Below are 16,344 nucleotides of genomic sequence, written 5' to 3'. Positions count from 1 at the left end.
ATTTCCTCCTGTATCAGAAAACACGCGATGTGATATACGTATATCTGTACGTGATGTTGCCAAGCTAATCAAAAACCCTTGATTCCAGTAAAGCAACTGGCCCTGACGGTATTCCAATTATAGTATTCAAAAAACTTCAACCTGAACTAGCGCCCATACTTACAAAACTCTTTAAACATTGTCTTAAGGAGAATAGTTTCCCTTCACCCTGGAAAATTTCATCAGTATGCCCTGTATTTAAGAATTCAGGTGATCGCTCATCCCCCTCTCAGTACAGGCCAATAAGTCTTCTGTGTGTCATGAGTAAGTTGCTGGAATCTGTGTTAAATAGAGAAGTAATCAACCATCTCAACAAAAATAACCTTCTTAGTGACACTCAATATGGTTTCCGTTCTGCTAGATCTACAGCAGATGTGCTATGTTATATCTCATAGGATTAGCAAATCTCTCGACGGAGGCTACCTTTCTAGGGCAATTGCTCTTGACATATCTAAAGCCTTTGATAGGGTATGGCATAAAGGTTTACTTCACAAGATCTCTAGCTATGGTATAGCTGGAAATGTCTTCTCAATTATTAAATCATTTCTTTCTGATAGGTTCATAAGAGTAGTAGTTGAGGGGCAAAAATCAGAAGCTCACAGTATTAATGCTGGTGTCTCTCAGGGGTCCATTCTGGGCCCAACTCTTTTCCTGATCTACATTAATGATCTTCCAAATCACATCCTTACATCATTTGTAGACATTTATGCTGACGACACTACCATTTATGGTAGCACATCTAAGACAGTAAACGACCAAGTTCTCTCCGATTCTCTCTCCTCTGATCTTGAGCATGTAGTACAATGGGGAAAGGAGTGGCTGGTTACTTTTAATGCATCTAAAACCAAGCTTCTCTCTTTACATCATCAACATTCTGATCCACATCTGGCATCAATTGAAATAAATGGCTCTCGTCTTCAGGAGGCCTCAAGTTTTGACAAGCTTCTGGGCTTGACCTTTACTCCTGATCTTAAATGGAACGCATACATCAAATCTGTTGCCAAGGCCGCTGGAAAAATGGTGGAATCTTTCTATCGATCCAGTAGATATCTCACTGCTGATGCAATTCTCTATTTATATAAGAGCCAGGTACGTCCAAGGATGGAATACTGTTGCCACATCTGGGCAGGAGCTGCTAGAAAGGACTTGTCCTGCCTTGATAGAGTTCAAAATAGACTTCGTAGCCTCGTAAGAGATGTCCTTTTCTCTTCCCTGCAACCACTATCTCACAGAAGAGATGTTGCGAGTTTGTCTCTGATGTATCGTTATTTTCATGGAAAGTGTTCGACTGAGCTTAAGTCTATGGTCCCCCCCTCGCCAAACTTTCACAAGAAACACTCATCTAGCTTAAAACACTATCAATAATTCCCCCCACTCTTTATCTGTGCCTAAACCTAAACGTAGATTCCATGAACAAAGCTTCTTTCTTAGAACTGCACGCCTTTAAAATTGTCTTCCGTTTTCCTGCTTTCCGGCTGACTACAATATGGTTGTGTTCAAGTCTAACGTAAATAAGTTCTTGATGAGCCGTTCCATATAAGTTATCAAATTTACCGAATTTTCATTACTAATGATTACTATATTGTCCAATTTCTACTGTACACTCTTTAACCCTTATCCTTGAGTGGCCTCTTGGCCTTGATAAAGTGGTGATTCCTGTGTAAAAAAAAAAAAAAAAAAAAATTTTGAAAGATGTACTTTCAGTTAATGAATCTTTGGCCATTGCTATTGGTGGTAGAGAAGGTTTCTTGTAATTACTGAAGGAAACAAGTTGTCTTGGCGGCATTGAATGTGACCATCCATTTTTGTCCCATTCCACTACAGATTGGAGGTCATCCTCTAGCGTTTCTGCCACTTCCCTAGATATGTATTTATTTGTTTCCTGTCGTGCCTGTTATAGTGTGTGGTGTCATCAACATAGATACCCATCTCAGAGGCAATTTTGTCGGAGAGATTATTTATAAATATTAGGAATAATAAAGGTCCAAAGATAGACCCCTGAGGCACTCCCGCATTTATATCATATTGTTTACATGTACGACCGTCGAGGACAACCTAAATTTTTCTCTTATCTAAGAAGAATTTAATTATGTTAAGTATTCGTCCAGTGATACCATACGATCTGATTTTCCTGAGAAGACCTTCATGCCATATCCTGTCAAAAGCCTTAAATATATCTAGAGCTACCACTCTACCCTCCTCTGCTTTGTCCAGTGAATGGTATATATGTTCAGAGATTACAGTTAGGATATCTGCTGTGGAACGGGCTTGCCTAAATCCATTGTTGATCGGTCAGAAGTTTAGCATCTGTAAGGTGATGGACTAGAGCTTGATTAATTATGGACTCAAATATTTTGGCGAAAAGTGGGAGGAGGTTAATGGGGCGATAATTTAATGGGTAAGTTCTTTCGCCAGAATTCTTAAAAACTGGTACCACAGAAGCAGCAGTTCGGAAAGCAAGATTCATTAAGGCATTGTTGTAAAGTTTGGAGAGCACTGGAGCTACTTCGGCAGAGCATTTTTTTAATAGCACAACCGGGATGAGTGCAGGTCCACATGCTTTTGAAGTGTCAAGATTTTTTATGATAACATGCACCTGAAAAGAAGTGATTTTCAGATCGTCTAGCATGGTGTCAGTCTGCAAAGGAATGTCAAGGAGGGGGTGGTTTGCAGGGTCCAGTGTGGAGTTGGAGGCAAACCGACTGGCGAGCATGTTAGCTTTCTCGGTTGCTGAGCAAACAACCTCATGATTGTTGGTTAGTGGGGGAATTGTTGATTGCCCATTATTTACTACACTATTGTAGATTCTTCAGAAATCACGGGTTCCTAGTTTTTGTGCTTCGATGCATTTTTTGGTTGTTTCAGTAAATTCTCTCTTAGCTATCGCTATTGCTTTCTTACAGTTATTTCTAGCTTCTATATACTTCTGTCTGTTTGAACTGGACTTATGTCGGTTAAATATGCAGTACGCATGCTGCCTTTGCGCAATGGCAGTTGCGCAAGTAGAAGTAAACCATTGGGGAGAGTGGGGCTTGCTATAAAATTTCCGCGTGGGAACATTCGCTTCAATTGCCGTTTTGAACCATTCGGTGGTCTCATTTGCGCACTGTTCAGCAGGAAGAGAAAAGATATTTCCCCATGGGGCATCTCTGAGGAGATCCCTGATGGCTTCCCAGTCAGCCTTTTTATAGTATCTCGTTGTTTTGAGCACTGGCTCTTCACTTTTGGCTCTAGAGTTTAGGGTGATTTCAACCATTATCACTACATGATCAGCGTTCCCAAGTGGGCTGTGCGCATTTGTTATACAATCATCGGGAACTGTGGTCAGAAGCAGATCTAGAAGTGATGCATGTTGCTCTTGTTGGTCTGGGAAACAGGTTGGAAACATAACCATCTGTAATAGGGAGTGAGATATAGAGAAGCTATGTGTTGTACTACCAGCAGCATCTGTGTGAGTAGAGAATTCAAGCCAGTTTCTCTGGTGGACATTGAAGTCACCAAATACATGTACTTGTGCACTGGTGTCGAGGGAGAGTGCTGTATCTATGTTGTCAGAGACTTTGTTTATTAGGGTACAGTCCTGGGTTGAGGGAGAGCAGTAGAGAAAATAGAAGTAGCTAATGTTATGTTGCATGTTAAGTATAAAGCACATAAAGGCTTGATCGACCGATTCTAGGTTTCTTTCTCTAGTCAAGGCGAGGGTATTACGAATATAGACTCCGTGCCTATGTCTGTCAGAGTCCTTACGGCAGAATGGGAGATATCCAGGCATGTTAAAGTAGTTAGAGGGGATGGAGGAGTGTAGGTTAGTCTCACTCAGTGCTAAGATATCTGGGGTGTTTGTTAGGAAAAATGCTTCAACATCATCTAAATTAGTTCTAAGCCCACGGATGTCCATAAATGCAAGCCTCAAATGAGGAGGCAATTTGATTTTCTTTGAACCTAAGCCTGACATAAGCGTCATTTTTGATTGTACTGTCATTTGTTTTGTTAAGGAGTTTCAGTTTAGGTAGGGGGGTGCTGAACAAGTGGTTGAGCAGAATACCAGACATGCAACACAAGTAGACAATCAGCTGACCTTTCATCTACTAGGATTGTGGTTTCAGGAAAGCCCATCAGGGATGAGTGCAGGGTCCCTTTTCATGCACGACATGGCACTACAAACATCCCGATATTATACAACTGTTAATGGAACAGCTGCTCTAAGTGCTACCAAAGAGTTAGGACACCTGTACTACCAGTTGGAAACAGCAGCCAGGAACTGTCAATCTGGTACCCTCGACCCATCAGACGAAGGTCAACCCAATCTAATTGCACTGGCATATGTGACACTCAAGCACTCCCAAGTGCCAAGTTTAGAGGGGTGGGATGTGTTGGGAGTGGGGAAAACGGCATTCATTACCCTAGTCAGGAAACAAGATCTACCACTGAGTGTTTCTGTCGAATCTCTGTGATAGTACCTCTGCGCCTGGCTAATAGGCAAAGAAGGAGTATGGAAGCCGGTGATAGGCAGAGCCTATCTACTCCTTAAAATATTGTAGAAAAAGAGGGAGTGAGATCATTAGTTTTTGTCTCGTGAGAAATCAAATTATACATACATAGACTACCTTGTCAAAGCTAAACTTCTTTCTGACCAACACGCAAGCACGTTCTACTGCAGATATTCTAACGATCATCTTGGAATAAAGCTGGTGAAGCTAGGACAGTAGTGCTTGATATATTCAAAGCCTTTGACAAGGTCGAGCATGAAGAAATTCTCATGTAAATTAATTTGTATGATATTAATAGAGGAATATTTACTATCATCTTTTTGGCCAAAAGAAAGATCCAGGTATTGTTGTAACATATGGGCTGGCACATCAAACACTAGTCTCTCTCCCTCTTAGACAGGGTCCAAATGAAAACCTCTAATTTAATAGTTTCCCACACTATCAAGCTCTGTCCTGTCACTTGCTGCACTGGTGCTCCTTGACGTAAATACTCTCAACTATCAGTCAACAAAATTTCATCCATTCACTGTAGGGGTCCTCAGATGCCGAAACACTTTCTACTCTAATAATTTCTTTCCTCAAACTGTTAGCATTTGGATTTTCCCTCCTGTTTCCTGTTTTCCTGGCTTTATCAACATGGAGAAATTTAAATGTAATGTAAACAAATATCTGCTACACAACTCTTCACTTAAGATGCCTCTGTAAGTATGACCCCTAGTTCACAGCAGCCTCTTTTATTATCAGTGGCAATGGCCTTATTTAACATGAAAAAAGCTATAATATATGTACATGTTATGATTATCTGAGTTTTTTTATTGCTTGAAAAGCTAATATAATAATATTTCATTTTTAGCTCTACAAAACTACTTGGTGAACCAAGTACAAGAAAGATTCAAACAATTACACTTAAAGGGACGTTTAGAATCTTAAAAAGATCTCGACTGGAATGTATGAGATAGCAGGTGAAGGTTTTGGATTTTTTTTTTTTTTTTTTTACATGGGGATCGCCACTTATCAAGGCCCGTAAGCCACTCGGGGATAAGGATTATTTTGTGTACAATAATCAATGGGATAATATCGTAGTAATAGTTGGTATTGGATATTTGATAAAACGTCTTACTTAAGGGGGCGATTAATCAGGAATTTGTTTATGTTGGACTTGAAGACGTCCAAGTGGTAGTCAGGTGGGAAACAGGCAAACGGAAGAGAATTCCACAGGCATGCACTTCTCAGAAAAAAGCTATGTTCATGGAATCTACGTTTTTATTTAGGCACAGATAAAGAGTGGAGGAAATTACTGACAGTGGTTTTAGCTAGACGGGTGTTTATCATGAAAAATTGGCGAGGGGGGACCAGAGATTGGAGCTCGGACGAGCACTTGCCATGGAAATAAAGATAAAACAAAGACAGGCTCGCAACGTCTCTTCTGTGGGAGAGAGGTTGCAGGGAAGAGAAGAGAGCATCCCCCACTAAGCCACGAAGTCTATTTTGTACTTTGTCAAAGCAGGATAGGCTGTTTTTTGAAGCTCCAGCCCAGATGTGGTAGCAGTACTCCATCTTTGGACGTACTTGGCTTTTATAGAGATAGAGAATTGAATCAGTAGTGAGATGTCTTCTTGAGCGGTAGAAGGATCCTACCATTTTCCCAGCAGCCCGGGCAACAGACTTTATATACGTGTTCCATTTCAGATCAGGAGTAAAGGTCAAAACCAGGAGCTTGTTAAATTTACAGAAAGATTTGTGCATGCCACTGTGAATAATGAGTAGTACCGGAGATAGTAAATTGTTGGATGGAAACATTAATTTTAAAAACAAAGAAAACACGCACTATTCATTTGCCCTACATTTGAGGGGGGAGGTACAGAAAATAAATAAATCTCATCCCAAGCTTGAACAAAATAAGAAAATTTTAAAAATAAAAAAAATTATTTTAATCTTTTAATGTTCAGTTCAGTTTACTATACTGTTTCAGACTAAATTCAGGAGTGAGTAGATAATCATCCTCTCAGGCATTACTCCTTTGTTTTTGTTTTTTTTAGAGAAGGGTCGGTCGTATAGTATATGTTCTGTTGTCACAAAAGCATTACCTCCTCCTTTGAGGGAGTAACATCTGTTCGCTCTCAAGCATTGCCTCCTCCTTTGAGTGGGGAGGGGGATAGTGTAGTATGTACAAGCCTTTTTCAAGCCTCACACAAAAACACACATTCACATTTCAAGCTATGTCATATACATACGCGCACACAAACATACGCGCCCACGTCCACACATGTACACATATTCACGTTCGCGTACATACACTCACATTCATGTGTATATACACACATGCTAACGCACACATATGTACTCACACAAGCGCATACGGACGCACACATGGACGACGTCACTTCCGCTTTCTAAGGAAATATACACATGCGCAAAGGACCACCGGAAATGAGTATAAAAGAGAGAGTAACAACCGGCTTCTTACTTTTTCGAGACTAGCCTCCTAGGTGGCTGGTCGGCGCACTAGCCGCCGCTGTTTCGGTGTGCGCACACGCGTACCTCAAGCCCACTTACTACTATGTATGGGCACGAGCTAACAGACCGTATGTACACATTCACACTCTTTCTCACTCTATCTACTACTGGTCCCTGAGAACACTTTCGCGTAGCTGACTACTAACTGATGTCAACTCTCATATCCTCTTCTTTGTCTACACGCTGGACTATCATTCTCATTTTCACTACAACACTCATTTCTCTTCCCATGCGCGAACAAACGATAGTGACCCGAACTTGAGATGAATACATATTTCCTATTCTTGCTACAACACCAGTCCCGCAACGAACATTGTTTACACACGCGCGGACATGAACACATGTTATAACTAAAACGTTCATTCTTTCAACAGTAAATAAACAACACGTTTATCTTATCCATCAATTGAGTCTTTGTTTCCTTCAATTCCATTCGTTTCATTATTCATTTGTAACGGGATTGGGGTATTTATATATCCTAGTCCCCTACAAGTATCTATTCTGTCATCATGAGACCATTCTCACAGAGATTAATTACCTCCTCTTCTGGGCAGCTAGGGTTAGGGTTTAAGGTTAGGGACAATGTAGTACCTGTTTTGTTCGGTTGTTTCATTCGTTAAAGTCTATCTTTCCTGACATAGGGATAATCGTTATAACCCAATGAGTCACAGGTACTACTAGTATATTAGTAATGTTACAAATATCTCTATTATATTTTTTTTATTTTAAATGCTAAAAATATCATGATCATTATAATTTACATGTATTTAATAAACAACTTTTTACCGATGAGAAAATAATTTTAAAAAGGCTTGTATATGACAAAGATAGCACCAATAGAATCCAAAAATTTGTGGTTTAACTTAGAAATTAGTCATCAAGCGTGTTTTGTTTGTTATGATTTAAATCTGTTCATATTTTTTTTTATTACAAACTATTAATGACATCAATATATTGTCTTTAAATATAATAAATAAGAATATGTGTATACTATTTCTGGTGCTTATGCACTTATGTTATCATGATATTCCTTTTTATAGTATTTTCAAATTAATCTTTATTAGTGATAGAAAATCTTATCTTACTACAAAGATTGTTCGTGTATGCCTGCTTTTCTCGCCATGACTTGAAGTTTGGTAATTCAGCATATTAACTGATTGTACCTATTTACAATGCCTCCCCACGGGACAGAGTTAGACACCAGGGTCGTTTTTTAACGTGGAGAAAAGGTACAAAAATAAAAATTGTCTCAATCGTGAAGGATTTCTCCTCCACTGAAAGAGAACGAGAAATGGAAGTGCAGCATCTGAAGAACAGATACTACACTTTGATCTTGGCCAAAAGGCCAAGTGTAATCAGCAGGAAATTAGGAGTTTCCGGAATAGACCAATTTTTCATCCCCTCATGAAGTTTGTCGCATAAATGTTTATTTTCACACAATTATTAAAATATATTGTCTTTAAATATAATAAATAAGAATATATGTAGGTGGACATCCAGAATAGTTACAAAACACTCTCCCCTCCCCATGTTAAGAATGGCAGTACCGGTGCAGTGGTGCACTTACTGAATCATGCTGAAATAATAACGCTATTGTTTAGAAAGCCATTCTTAACATGGGGAGAAGATGGTGTTTTGTAACTATTTTGTACTTTCATCTAACAATTTAAAAAAAAAAAAAGACATAGTAAAACTGTAAGTTAACTAGAAAATAATAGGTACGTGCAAAATGAATGCCGATGCTCAAAATGTATAAACATTTTGACCACTCCCTTTACTTAAAAAAATCACAAAAAAAAACAGGAAATATCCCAATTTTAATGAAATTTTCAGTATTTAACAAATAATGATCACGGAACATAATGAACCTGTTATTTTTACTTAAATCTTAGTACAAATGTATTCTTTTGTTTAAACAACGTTATCTGTCTTCAATAGTAAAAAAAAAAAAAAAAAATGCATGAATTTATTTTTGCTTTTTTTATGAAAATAATGCATGTTGAAATTTTTATCAAGCTTCATTTATTTTGTTTAGTTTTTGTAACATGAAATATGGGGGAAGGGCAGAACACCTAAAAAATATTTTCTCTAATATATTTAACAAAACCTCGTTTTATTATGCAAGTTTATTGAATAATGAATAAATATCGAAACTTCAGGAAAATAGGACTAATTATGACGATTTTAGCTAGATTTTTAAAACATGGGTATGTTTACAGCTTCAAAAACGTCACTACATAGGAACGTTGTTTTAAAGCGTCGATAATGTAAACATGATTTTAGTCTCGCATTTTCATTATTTTGGTATGCTGTAAAAAAGTTTTGGTACTTGTACAGTTTAATCAAGACATTAAAAAATGAAAATATCGAGAAAAAAAAGTTATATTATATGCCTCCATTATGGAATGAAGTTCTCTGAAAACAAAAATTCCTTTAATTTTATCAAGTAGTTTTCTTTTTACAGCGAAAAAACAATTTGTTATGATACCGAGCAAAAGATAGTCATGTTTAGGAAGAAAAGCTAGTATTAAAGATGGGGAGGGAGTGTCGCGCTTTAAACTGAGTTATCTCCCCATGGCATGTTAAAAAAATTCAAAGATGGCTACCTACACTGTCATAAAAAAAAAAAAAAAAAACTACTCCATAAAATTAACTGAAATTTTTTTTTCGGAGGTCTTCAGTCCAAAATGGATACGTACAATATAACCTTTTTCCGATATTTTCATTTTTTAATGTCTTGATTAAACTGTACAAGTACCAAATTTTTTTTTAATATTAGAAGTTTGTTTGAAGCTTCTTTTAAATGGTAAAATAGTTAGGATGATAATTTTAAATTAAGTTACTGTTACATCGTGTTACATACAGGGGGTGTTCAAACTGTAGTGCATGATGGAGGTACCTACAAACAAAACAATGAAATGGAAAAACTAAGAAACTTTTCTTTTTTTTTTTTTAAATATAGGACTGTAGTTTCACATAAAATAATAAAGCCAAAACTTTTTTCGTATTTTTTTTTTTTTTTTTTTTCTCCAAATAAGACTGTAGTTTCACATAACAATTTCACGGTATCTTTTGTTTATGAAATTATGTGAAACTACAGTCTTATTTGGAAAAAAAATACGAAAAAAAGTTTTGGCTTTTTTTCATTTCATTGTTTTGTTAATTATGCAGAGAAAGGAAGATGAAAGTCAATTTTTATGGTATGTTTTGTTTATTAAAATGTTATGTGAAACTACAGTCTAGTTGAAACAACAAAAAAACATTTCTTAGTTATTAGTTGTTGTTATCAACAGTCAAGTTTTTTTGTTTTTTTCTTGCTAGGTTGTACACTTAACTGACTAATTTCGTTTCACTCCCTTCGACATATCAAAGGTCTTTGATAGGGTATGACATGAAGGTCTACTCCACAAAATATCCAGCTATGGTATAGTTGGAACTGTCTTTTCAGTTATTAAATCATTTCTCTCTGATAGGTTCATAAGAGTAGTGGTTGATGGGCAAATACTAGAAGTTCAGTATTAATGCTGGAATCCCTTAGGGTCAATCCTGGGTCCAACTCTTTTCTTGATCTGCATAAATGATCTCCCAAATCACATCCTAAGATCATTTGTAGACATTTATGCTGACGACACTACCATCTATGGCAACACCTCAAACGACCAAGTTCTTTCTGATTCTCTCTCCTCTGATCTTGATCACGTGGTACAATGGGGAAAGAGATGGCTGGTTAATTTTAATGCATCTAAAACCAAGCTTCTATCTTTCCATCATCAATGCTCTGATCCCGTCTGGCATCAATCAAAATGAATGGTTCTCATCTTGAGGAGGCTCCATGTTTGACAAACTTCTAGGTCTGACCTTTACTCCTGATCTGAGATGGAACACTACATCAAATCCATTGCCAAGGCTGCTGCAAAAATGGTGGGATCCTTCTACTGCTCCAGTCTCACTGCTGATGCAATTCTCTACCTGTATAAGAGCCAAGTAGTAAGGATGGAGTACTGTTGCCACAACTGGGCAGGAGCTGCCTTGACAAAGACTAAATAAACTTTGTAGCCTAGTTGGGAATGCCCTTTTCTCTTCCCTGCAACCTCTTTCCCACAGAAGAGACATTGCAAGCCTGTTTCTGCTTTATCGTTATTTTCATGGCAAGTGACAGTCTGAGCTCCAATTTATGGTCCCCCTGTCATAGCTAAAACCATTATCAATAATTTTCCACACTTTATCTGTGCCTAAACCTAAACGTAGATTTCATGAACAAAGCTTCTTTCTTAGAACTGCACACCTGTGGAGTGTGGAACTCTGTTCCGTTTTCCTGCTTTCCAACAGAATACAATATGGTTGTCTTTAAGTCCAACGTAAACAAATTCGCTTATGAGCCATTCCCTTAAGTAATCAAGTTTACCAAATTTCCACTACTAACAATTACTTCGACATTTTCCAACTAACTACTGTACAGTGTACACTTATTAACCCTTATCCTCGAATGGTCGGGCCTTGATAAGTGGTGACTCCCTTTATATATATAAATGCGTTCCTTTCCACTTTCCATTCGTTCACGGACGCCATCTTGCGGACTTATAAAGTTAACATTGCCAAATAATTTTCTATTCGATGAATTTTCGTAATTTTTGGATATGTTACTATTTTCGACATTAAGTGAGTACTGTTGTTTTTGCTTAAAAACCACACTTTTTTTTTTTTATAATTGATCTGTCGATTCTATCTTAAGAATCGCCGAATCATTTTTCAGCAAGCCTACTAACTACTCAGTCAATACAGTTTGATAAAAAAAAAAAAAAAAAAAAATGACAAGCGGTAAAATCGACGGCCTAAACAGAATGCATACGTGCATTTATAAATTTTTAGCGCATTCTGTTTAGGCCGTCGATTTTACCGCTTGTCATTTGAAGAAAAACGTTTGAAATGTGTAAACATACTAAAATAATCGAGATTTTTACAAGATGGCGTTTTTATTGGTGCTTATTCAGATTGACAATTAAAGAAGGTCTATATGGTGCGTATGTACTCGTTACAGAACGAAAATGTCATAATCCCAAAATTACGTAAATCGATCAAATAGTTTTATTTAAAACTAAGAAAATGAAAACTTGCGATTTTTAGCGATTTTGCTACCAAACTGCATTGATTTTTCACCTCCCAACTTCGATTTGAGTTCCCCCCCCCTTTATTTTATCGGATTTAAACATGGCCGACGAAAATACGAATTTTTACTTTTAATTGTCGCCATAAATGCCCATCTGAATATGCAGTATGCACCTTTATTTACATATTTGGAACGCGTTTTTAATCAGATTACATGCGTAGATTTAAACTGGAAATGGTTTGATATTAACGTCAAAGCATTTGGTATCTTTACAATTTACGGACCATGCTGAAATGAAACTATTATTTAGAAACTCGTTCTTGATGAAGGGGTGGGGGCTTTGTTAACTATTCTGTACTTTCACCTAACAAAACTGCAGAAGTATCGACTATTTTTATCGCTTGATCATCGATATCAACATTTTCCCTAAAATTTAATTGATGCAAATAATTAAGTCACAGGACAAATACTAATTTTAGACAAACTGAGACGGTGTAATGTAGAAGTATAAAAGTAAAGAATTTGTCCAAAGTTTTGCTTATATTTGGGAGGGGGGGGGCAAAAAAAAACCTCACACCTACGATTGATTAGCATCGAAAATATCCAAACATTGATTGATCTTTTTTCTAATAAGCGTTTTATTATAAAACTGATGAATCGTTATTTCAACATTATTTAAAATAATTTAGAAGTTTTGCAATATAAACAACAAAAGACGGAAACAGCGAATTAAATTCAATCTGTCGTGTCTAAAAAGAAAATAATAATAAAAAAGGAACTCCCACTGTGTTGTGTAATTGCGCTCAACTACAGAGTTGTTTGGTGAACATGCAAATATGAGGTTATCGTCGTCAGAAAGATTTTCATTTAAATATTTATGAAAAAAAATAAAAAAAACATTTTCATGCAATTAGAACTGGTTAGAATCTTTTAAGGGTATTTTTTTCATGCAACAGTCAAATTACTGTTTACTTTAAATAAAGACGGAAAATGTTTTCAGTTGATCTGTCAGTTGTCAATCCAAAATTAAATTAAAACGTAAATATTATTGGATCTAAATAAAAAAAAATCCAAAAATTTTAATTAAACAGCGCATTTTTATATATTTTTAATTTTTACTAATATTTTTTTAATGTAGGTTTTAATTTTTACTAATATTTTCCCTATTTTTCATATTTTTATTTATGCCAAATATTGAAATATTTGTAAAAATAAAAATACGAAAATAAATTCAACAATCTCTACTTTACTTTTGACAAATATAGAGAAAATTGGCAAATAAACGGTTTTATTTACTTTTTAATAAATGTAATAACAAGTAATTTTTTATTAATTAAAAAGTGGAATTGTTTGTATTTTTTATTTGAGTGTAAGCATGAATTGACATAAAATAACACAGGTGTTAAACATGAGTGGGACATATTTATTAAAGGTAATTTTGAGTCGGAAGAACAGCATTAAAATAAAAATATTAACATTTAGTTTAGTATTCAAAATACACATTATCAATATTTTATATATAAGAAACGACATATGCGTCGCGTGAGTATAACGAGGCAAACGTTGCGTAATCTGCAACCGTACATCATATAAACAATAAAGAAAATTTAAAATAAACCATGTTTGATAAAATTAACCTTTACTGAATAATCGTCTTTGCTTTAATTTTTTTTACACCTGAAAACAATGAAAAGCATTTTTAAGCGAACTGTTTCAATACATCCAAAACTAAAATATGGGATTATTAATATTGGGACGTTGACATTTTTTAATCACTTTAGTTTGCATTCGGTGTTTGCCAACTGGTTAGTTCGATACATAGAATTAAAATATTTCAAAATATCTTCGCGTCTCAGTTATAAAGAAATACATTTATACAAGACAGTTTCCAAGCAAGACGAAATTGTAATACTATTATGTCATTTTGTATCATGAAATTTTTTTTTTTTAAATACCTGATCGATGTTTCAGTGCTCAACAACTTTTATATATTAAAATAGCTTTTCAGCATTCTAAAGTAGAATTCTGAAGAAGTTAGAAAAGAAGCTGAATTATCCGAGATATCAACCTAAATCTATTAAAAATAAAACAATTAAATAATCAACAACGAGAAACTACCTTGCAGGGTGGAAGTCCGAAGCCAGAACAGCTACAGTATACTTTTTTCCTTGTAGTAGTAGTAGTAGTAATAATAATAATAATAATAATAATAATAACACATAAATCTCTCTCTCTCTCTCTCTCTCTCTCTCTCTCTCTCTCTCTCTCTTTGCTATTGCGTGAAAAATGATGAGGAGCAGTATGAGTAAGAATTAAAAAAGGAGAGGGAGAGAATAAACAACAAAAATTGAGAGAGGAAGTAGTGATTGGGAGTAAATAAAATTTAGTGACGCGATAGGAGGAAAAGACAATTTAATACCACTACCCCAGCAAGCGCTAGCGGCCCTTATTATGATTGGGAGAGGTGTGCTTTCCCCACCCCACTCTGTTAAAGGCAAGTAAATATAATTAAGAGATTACCCGTTGGGTCAGTTTACTAACTTTAACATTAGTTACTGATCATGTTTTTATAAGATTTATTTAATTAAAAATGGATGACGCCATAAAGGATGAAGAAGTTTATAGCAACTTTGAAAAGCTAAAGCTCAATTTGTAACGTTGGAGAGGGTGGTAGTCGGTGTTCACCAATTCATAATCGGGATCTATCAATTTTTAAGACCGAGGTTGCAGGTGCAGGAATCTCTAGAAATCGAAAATAGTAAAGTATTCACGGGACCGTTAAAGGTAAATTTAAGGTAATCGCCGATGAACAGGCTTCCGCCAAATCACATCCTTTGTAAAAAATTTCTTTCTTACACACTCAATTTCCTCCCTGCAGAAGCAAATGAATTCCACAAACAAAAGCCATACCTTACACTCAAAATTTATTCACAATGTCACAGCAATGAAAGTTCTTTGGTTCCGGTAAGTCCTTTTACAAAACGGTGGCCCGATTTGCTACCATACGCATGGAGCCTTAAGTATGAATTCCTATTGTTGGAATGTTAGTTCGTTGTTCCTTTGGAAGGATCCATGATGATCATGGAGAACACGGCGGGAATGATGGTGCCTATAATCAGACACAATGTAAGCCCCTTGGGACTCAAGAAGAAATAAGATAAGATCCAATATTTGGATAATAACATGCTGAACAGTAGTAGAATGTCCTCCTTAATTTGAATAGGTTCAGCAAAATAAGTTGTCTCTGCTTGTAGAGATGTGCCTTCGTATTTGGTGTCCATGAAGGAATTATCTTGGCTTCCTAGTGAGGGAACCGCTGGTTTGAGTCTATACCGTTCCGTGTTCTTTCTTAGACTGAAAAATAAATGTATGAATACAAAAAAGGCGTCAAGTCAAATCACCTGACACATTCAAATTTAAACCAATCACAGACCAGCTACTAGAACTGTATGACCGGCCTAAAAGAAAGATGGCAGTTGTATGTGGAATTTCTCACACACTGCCAAGGAGAAGAGGAAAAAGTAATGGATAATCATTACTTTTTTCCAAATACAAGTTAATTAATAAAACGGTCGGATAAACGACGAATAGCAAGTTAATCCAATAAACATAAGTCTTAACTTAGACAATTTTATAATTTCAATATGTTTTAATTCCGTTAAATTTCTTAACTTTAATATGGTTATTTCTTAACTTAATATGGTTGAGATTCAATAATTATAACTTAATTCAGTTAAACTTTCTTAATATTACACTGCCAAGGAGGAGAGGAAAAAGTAATGGATAATCATTACTTTTTCCCAATACTAGTTAATTACAACTTTAATTCAATTAAATTTTTTTTTTAATATTAATATATGTGTGCCACTTTCTGTTGTCAATTTTCAGTTTAAACTTCAAAATTCTCATCCATCCAGACATTAGCTAATTTCCACTGTATGGACTGACCTGAGGAGCTTCATCCTTACAACTAGAACAAAACCACTCCCCTAAGGTATCTTGCCAATTAACTCCTACGCAGCTGAAATGGTACCAGCTGTCACAGGAATCACAGCACACCATTGGCGATGTTCCATCATTAGGAACAGAACACATTGAACAGAAAAAGAGACCTCCTTCTTCTATAAACTCAGTTGATACAATATCATCATTTCTCTCAATTTCCAAGGGCACAAGATTTTTTAAGGAATG

The 16,344-nt window shown here is 35.9% G+C and overlaps 1 protein-coding gene and 1 pseudogene across 4 annotated transcripts in view; both read right to left on the bottom strand.

Annotated features, from left to right (window-relative positions):
* The window catches only part of LOC145246027 (coiled-coil domain-containing protein 186-like), a 202,114-nt gene extending 187,737 nt beyond the window's left edge, over positions 1-14,377 (bottom strand). For all 4 annotated transcript variants that reach the window (XM_080107851.1, XM_080107852.1, XM_080107853.1 and 1 more), the window contains exon 1: positions 14,272-14,377. The gene's annotated coding sequence lies outside the window, so the exon portion shown is untranslated. The remainder of the gene's footprint in view (positions 1-14,271) is intronic.
* Positions 8,271-8,402, bottom strand: LOC145246342 (U2 spliceosomal RNA; annotated as a pseudogene).
* Positions 14,378-16,344: the final 1,967 nt, after the last annotated feature.

The sequence above is a fragment of the Euprymna scolopes genome, chromosome 23 (genome assembly GCF_053919585.1).
Source record: "Euprymna scolopes isolate OS-2025 chromosome 23, ASM5391958v1, whole genome shotgun sequence".
Taxonomy (NCBI): Eukaryota; Metazoa; Mollusca; class Cephalopoda; order Sepiida; family Sepiolidae; genus Euprymna; species Euprymna scolopes.
The sequence above is the reverse complement of the archived record's forward strand: the minus strand, read 5'-3'. Positions and strand labels throughout refer to the sequence as shown.